This window comes from Silene latifolia, chromosome 2 (genome assembly GCF_048544455.1).
Source record: "Silene latifolia isolate original U9 population chromosome 2, ASM4854445v1, whole genome shotgun sequence".
Taxonomy (NCBI): domain Eukaryota; kingdom Viridiplantae; phylum Streptophyta; class Magnoliopsida; order Caryophyllales; family Caryophyllaceae; genus Silene; species Silene latifolia.
Window position 1 is genome coordinate 44,495,945 of NC_133527.1, and position 7,624 is coordinate 44,503,568.

The 7,624-nt window shown below is 41.3% G+C and overlaps 1 long non-coding RNA gene across 1 annotated transcript; it reads left to right on the forward strand.

Moving 5' to 3' along the window:
* Positions 1-687: 687 nt before the first annotated feature.
* On the forward strand, positions 688-1,236 carry LOC141629463 (uncharacterized). The gene is made up of 2 exons (XR_012537288.1): positions 688-855; positions 957-1,236. It is a non-coding gene; the product is annotated as an uncharacterized LOC141629463 (long non-coding RNA).
* The last annotated feature ends 6,388 nt before the right edge of the window (positions 1,237-7,624 follow it).

Sequence of the window (7,624 nt, forward strand, 5' to 3'; positions counted from 1 at the left end):
GGTCCGTAATGGACAAATGTATTTTAAAAGATGACGGTAGTAACTTTCTTGAATGGGCATCCAACATCAAAAGTGTCGCGTTGTCCGACAATGTGCTCACTTACTTGGTCGATGCTCCTCCAATCGAGCCCGGTGCAAGAGCTTCATCGGCGGTGCGAGCCGCCTATGATGACTATGTGTGGATGTTGAATGATATCAAGAATGTGTTGATATGGTCAATATCCCCAAAGCTCAAGCTATCATGCATTTCTTTAAATGCTTACGAGATTTTCACTCGTATGATTACTATGTTTTCACAAACACCAAAAGTCCGTCAATACGATGCGGTGGCACGCTTCTTTGAAGCTAAGATTGAGAGGGGCCAAAAGGTTGGTCCCCATGTACTCAAAATGGTCGAATATGTTGACATCCTAGAGCATCTAGGGTGTAAGATTCCTAAGACTCTTGTGGTGGATCGTATCCTTCACTCACTCCCCACCAAGTATGCCCACTTTAGGGTAAACTACAACAAGAATGACATGGATAAGAGTTACCATGAAATTCATGCACTCCTCACCCAAGAGGAGAGGGATATGGAGGCTAGTGAGAGTGAAAAGGGAGATGTTTTAACCATGAAGTTAAAGAACATGTCTCTTGGAGTTAAGAAAGGAAAAGGGAAAGAAAAGTCCTAATTCAAGAAATCGTCAAAGAAACATGACAAGGGAAAGAGGAAGGCCGTTGAGAATGGCAATCCCAAGGCAAAAAGTGTCAAGCTCTCCGAGGCCGAATGTTTCCATTGTAATGGGAAGGGGCATTATAGGAGGAGTTGTCCCAAATACTTGGAGGATCTCAAGGAAGGGCGTGTGACGCCTATTGGTATGATTTCCTCTCTCTATGTGATAGACGTTAATTATGATTGTACTTCCACTTAGGTACTTGATACTGGATGTGGCTCTCACCTTTGTAACCATTTGCAGGGTATAAGAGACGTGCAAGCACTAGCAAAAGGTGATGTGGATCTCCGCATGGGCAATGGAGCTAGAGTAGCCGCCGTTGCCGTAGGGACCTATGTGCTCACTTTAGCTAGTGGTTTAGAGTTTTATTTTAATAAGTGTTATTTTGTACCAACTTTAACTAAGAACATCATCTCCATTTCCGCGTTAGACGCGGAAGGCTTTTGTTTTATGATTAAGGACAAGTGTTGTACTTTTTCTTTTAATGATGTGGTTTATAGCAAGGCCATTTCAATTGGAGGCATTTATGTTTTAAATGATGTTAATGACGTTTATCATATGGAAACTAAAAAGCTCAAAAAGGGTGATCCAAACGTATCCTACCTTTGGCATTGTCGTTTAGGCCACATAAACGAAAGATGCATTAAGAGACTTGCTTCATCAAAAGTTCTCAAACCATTTGGTTTCGAATCTTATGGTACATGCGAGTCTTACCTTTTAGGCAAGATGACTCGTGCACCTTTTGCGGGAAAAGGGACACGAGCTAGTGAGGTTTTGGCTCTCATACACACGGATGTGTGTGGACCATTAACCATCACCGCTAGAGGAGGTTTTCACTACTTCATTACTTTTACTGATGACTTAAGTAGATATGGGTATGTCTACTTAATGAAGAACAAGAGGGAAGCCTTTGACAAGTTCAAAGAGTTTCAAAAGGAAGTAGAGAACCAATTGGATAAAAAGATAAAGACCCTACGGTCTGACTGTGGTGGTGAGTATCTAAATATTGAATTTGTTTCACACCTAAAAGATTGTGGTATAGTATCACAATGGACTCCTCCTGGCACACCGCAATTAAATGGTGTGGCCGAAAGGAGAAACCGAACTTTACTTCATATGGTTCGGTCAATGATGAGTCTAACTGAGCTTCCTAGTTCATTTTGGGGTTTTGCCCTCTTGTCTGCAGTATTTTCACTAAATCGAAGCCGACTAAAGCGGCCGATAAGACTCCATATGAGATATGGACAGGGAAAGTCCCTCATTTGTCATTCATGCGTATTTGGGGTTGCGAAGCGTACGTTAAGATCAAGTCTGACAATAAGCTTGCATCTAGGTCTGACAAATGTCTTTTTATAGGATATCCAAGGGAAACACGTGGCTATTACTTCTACAATAAACACGAGAATAAAGTGTTTGTGGCTCGTGATGCTGTCTTCCTAGAAAAGGAATTTATTTCTAGGAGACAGAGTGGGAGAAAATTTGAAATTGAAGAAGTTCGAGAGCCACAAACCGAGAATGAGGTAGAGGAGAACGTGGAGGATAGCATTCCCTCTTCCTCTGAAACGGTAATTATTCCTAGAAAGTCAAGTAGGATTTCTAATCCACCTGATCGCTACCTTGGTAACATCGAAGAGCATGGTGTTTTGTTACTTCTTGAAAGTAATGAACCCACTACCTACAAATCGGCCATGTCTAGTCCCGACTCCTCACTTTGGCTAGAAGCCATGCGGTCAGAAATGGATTCCATGTACGAGAACCAAGTATGGGACTTGGTGGATTTACCTGAGGGAGTGCGACCCCTTCAGTGTAAATGGATATATAAAATTAAGCTCGGCGTGGATAAACATGTGGATGTTTACAAAGCTAGATTGGTGGCAAAAGGTTTCACCCAAGTTCATGGTTTACACTATAACGAAACCTTCGCTCCAGTCGCTATGCTTAGGTCCATTAGGATAATCTTAGCGGTTGCTACATTTCATGATTATGAGATTTTGCAAATGGATGTCAAAACCGCCTTCTTGAATGGGATTCTAGAAGAAGAGGTGTACATAATACAACCTGAAGGTTTTGTTGATACATCTAACCCTAAGAAGGTGTGTAAGCTCAAGAAGTCCATTTATGGTCTTAAGCAAGCATCTAGGAGTTGGAATCATCACTTTGATCATGTTATTAAACAATACGGTTTCACTAGAAGTGTGGAAGAACCGTGTTTATACATGAAGTTTAGTGGGAGAAAGGTTGTATTTCTTGTCCTATATATGGATGACATATTGCTCATTGGGAATGATGTTCCATCACTCACTTCCGTTAAGGAATGGCTAGGGAAACACTTCCAAATGAAGGACTTGGGAGAGGCACAACGAATCTTAGGTATCCGGATCTATAGGGATAGGTCCAATAGGATACTAGCATTGAGTCAAGAAGCTTATATTGACAAAGTTCTTGACCGGTTCAATATGAAAGACTCCAAGAGAGGATTTCTACCTATGGGCCAAGGGATTACTTTGAGCAAGTCACAGTCTCCCTCCACCCCTAAGGAAATTGAACACATGAAGACCGTCCCTTATGCTTCCGCTGTTGGGTCTATCATGTATGCTATGATTTGCACTCGTCCCGACATTGCGTATGCCTTGAGCATGACAAGTCGGTATCAAGCCAAGCCTGGTGAGAGTCACTGGATAGCCGTAAAGAACATCCTTAAGTACTTGAGAAGGACTAAGGATTCGTTCTTAGTGTTTGGAGGAGAAACTGAGTTGCGTGTAAGAGGTTACACGGACGCAAGTTTCCAAACCGATCGAGATGACATGAAATCCCAATCCGGCTATGTGTTTATGCTAAATGGAGGAGCTGTTTGCTGGAAGAGCTTCAAGCAAAGCGTTACTGCGGATTCTCAACAAGAGGTGAGTACTTTGCGTCGTCGAGGTCGCGAAAGGAAGTGTTTGGATTAGGCAATTCATAGAGGGGCTAGGAGTAGTCCATTCCGCCAAAGATCCTATCACTCTATATTGTGATAACAGTGGAGCTATTTTTCAAACCAAAGAACCTAAGTCTAGTAACAAATCTAGACACATTGAAAGGAAATACCATGTAATTAGAGATTACGTGGAAAGGAAGGAAATTGACGTTTGTAAGGTTGGGACAGATGATAATATTGCTGATCCTTTAACCAAGCCTTTATCAAAGGCTAAGCATGATGGTCATATCGTCGCTATTGGATTGAGACGAGTACTAGATATTCTTTAGATTATGGATATGTAATAATTGGATAGTGTATCTTTTATTATATATATGATAATCACATTCATTGTTTTCGCATTCATTTCTTTTATGAATCTTTTATTTAGTGTGACTAACATTTAATACCTTGTTTATCTGAATAAGTTGTGGAGACAATGTTGAACACTATTCAAGTGAATTAGATGAACATTGTATTTTGTCCCTAGTCACTTAATGAGGTGACGTCTCGGACTGACTAGATTGTAAGTCGATTGATGGTTGTTCAACACCATAAGGTCATATGTGATGACTGGTCGATTACATAGGCAGAGTGTGTGACACTTTGCCGGACAGTAACCATTTAGAGAATCCCTAAGTTCTATTATAGACGCCTGGTCGTGGCGGGGATCTCTAAGATGTTCTAATGAGTCGATTATTTTGACTGGAGACTATTATCTGAGCAGGTGTAGTTTCCGAGTGACTTTTGTATTTGTCCTAGTTCGTGCCGTGATAAGAGGCCAAAAGGGCATTTACTAGGTCATGGTGAGTTGTATTGTGCAATAGGATAGATAGGGCATACAGGAATTGTCCACCCACGTTGGGTAACTATATCTCAAGGCCACTCGAGGAGTTAATGACTACAAATGCGTGGCCACGCTCGGAAGTAATCTGTGAGAGATTTTTCTGGTCAGGTAGTCACACTCCCGATCGAGAAAACCACTCGCGATGTGTTCATGTGCAAGTGTGACCTGAAAGACACCTTGCATTGAGTGGGAGATTAAAACGGACAAGAGAATTGGTAGCGCACACCTTGTGTCGGACAAGTGTGAGATTGTTGGAGTTAGTGTCCTCCACAATAGTGCGTTAACATAATAAATCTCATTAATAGAATATCATCAGATATTTAATCATTTGATCCTCGTCAGTTGATTAACGTAAATCGATAACGGTTGGCTGACTAGAGTTTGACGTTATTGTCGTGAGACGACGGTGATCAACTGACCCCTTTCGGTCACACCTAAAGGAACGAACCCCAATTGATAACTAATTAATTGTATGAGATACAATTTGTTTAGTCCCTTGATTTATAGACTAAGAGGTTAGTCGATTATTTTTAGAGAGATTTCGAGTTGCAAACTCGAGGAGCGGCAGTTATTATTTAATTATGCGATAATTAAATAATAAGTTTTGGGAACGGGTTTTAGTTAATTAACTGTTAATTTACTAAAATTTTACTAATTGATTAATGTGATTAATATTAGTACGTAAATAATATGTGTAGTGGTACACGTATATTTACGGAGTGAATTGGACGAATTAATTAGGGAAGTATTTAAACATGATACGATGTTTAAAATAAAAATTGCACGGATTTGTGCGACAAATATAAGAACCAATATGGACCCGTAAATGGTCAAGTGGACCGTGTAAAATAAGAGTAGTGGATGATTACTCACATAATCATTTCATCTTATTTTGTATACTACCATAATTTATCTTATACAAGATTTTGCATGTGATGTAAGATAAAATTATAAGACAAAAATTGTCCACTTCCACACTCTTCCACCCGCCACTTCTCTTCCCATACACTCCATATATTGTTCACATTTCACTCTACCTCACTAACACACTCTACATATTTTTCATGTGAACATTATTTCTCTATCTCTCTACAATAATAATTCATCACTAGTATACATTAATAATATTACTAAGATTAGTTAGTGATATTATTAATTTTTATCAAGGGAACAATATTAACAAGTTCTAGTTCAAAACTTGTTATTATTATTGGGTTAGTTCTTGGGTGCAACAAGAAGGAGATATTCTTATTGAAGATTTGCAAGGAGGATCTTCCATTTGGTTTAAGCTCAAGAACAAGCTAGTAAGGTGAACTAGTTTGTGCCCTTTTGCCACAAATTCAATGTAAGGAAATTGTTTTTCCTTATACTCTCTTTTTATGCTTTCATATTCGCATGCATGTTACATAGATCACCTAAATAACAATTTATGAGATAAATTAGTTTTATTAGAGAGTCTAATATGGATCTATGATCTTTCAATAGAGGCATTGATGTCATGTCGTGAGGTATGTTGACAAGTGCGGTAATTTTCGCCAGGGCATCAGCAAATTGATTTTCCTCTTGTGGCAAGTGGAAGTAGTCGATTTGATCGAAGAACTAGGCCTCTTGATTAATCTTTGCCCGGTAGGGAGCTAAGCTGTCAGATCGGATTTTCCATGATCCGACCACCTGATTGATGATGAGCGAGGAATCACCGTGGACCCTCAGTCTCTTGATGCCAAGTGTGATGGCTGCTTGTAGGCCGATGAGGCACGCTTCATATTCAACGGCATTGTTGGTGACGGCGAAGTCTAGATTGACCGAGATCGGAACATGTTCTCCCTCCGGTGATATTAAAAGGATTCCTACTCCGAAGTCTCTCAGATTAGATGCACCTTCGAAGTATAGGTCCCATGCATTGGGATCGGCACAGAGGATGTCTTCGTCAGGAAGTAACCATGTGTCGGTCGTCGGATCCTCGTTGACGGGATTCTCTTCTAGGAAATCGGCAACTGGTCTTACCTTGATAACCTTGAGGGGTACAAATTTGAGATCGAACTCGGACAGCATGAGCGTCCACGTAGACAACCTTCCGTTTAGTACGGGTTTTTCGAAGATGTATTTAACCGGGTCCATCTTGGAGTAGATGTGGACCGTGTTACTGAGCATGTAATGCCGCAGCTTCTTTGTTGACCATACTAGGGCAAGGCATGTCTTCTCCAGTTGGGTATACCTCGTCTCGTACTCAATGAACTTTTTGCTGATGTAGTAGATGGCTCGTTCTTCACCGTCGACTGCTTGTGCTAGCATTGGTCCCATGGCTGTGTTGGTAACAGTCAGGTATAGGGATAAAGGAATCCCCGGTTGAGGTGGCATGAGGACAAGAGGTTTGGATAGGATTTTCTTTATCCTGTCGAAGGCCTTTTGACAGTCGTCGTCCCAATCGGTGTGATCGGAGGCGCGAAGTTTCTTGAATATTGGCTCACAAATCATGGTGAGCTTGGCAATGATGCGGCTGATGTATTGAACCTGACTGAGAAATCCTCGAATCTCCTTCTCGTTCCTAGGCCGAGGCATTTGCTGATGGTCTTTGATTTTGGTTAGATCAATCTCAATGCCTCTCTTGCTGACGACATGTCCCAAGAGTTTTCCGGAGGTAACCCCGAATACACACTTCTGAGGATTTAGTCTCATGTTATATTTCCGAAGACAAGTGAAGAACTTCCGAAGGGCGCTGATGTGACCGTCCCGTTCTCTCGATTTGACGATCATGTCATCGACATACACCTCTACCTCCTTGTGCATCATATCATGTAGGAGAGTGGTAACGGTTCTTTGATAGGTTGCTCTGGCGTTGATGAGGCCGAAGGGCATGACCGTGTAGAAATATGTACCCCACTGTGTAGTGAATGCTGTGTTGTGCATGTCTTCCTCAGCCATTTTAATCTGGTTGTACCCAGCATACCCATCCATGAATGATAGAAGAGCATGATCGGCAGTATTATCCACCAGAATGTCAACATGTGGCAAAGGGAAGTCGTCCTTTGGACTTGCCCTGTTCAGATCCCTAAAGTCGACGCAAACCCGAATTCTTCCGTCTTTCTTTGGTACGGGCACAATGTTGGCCAC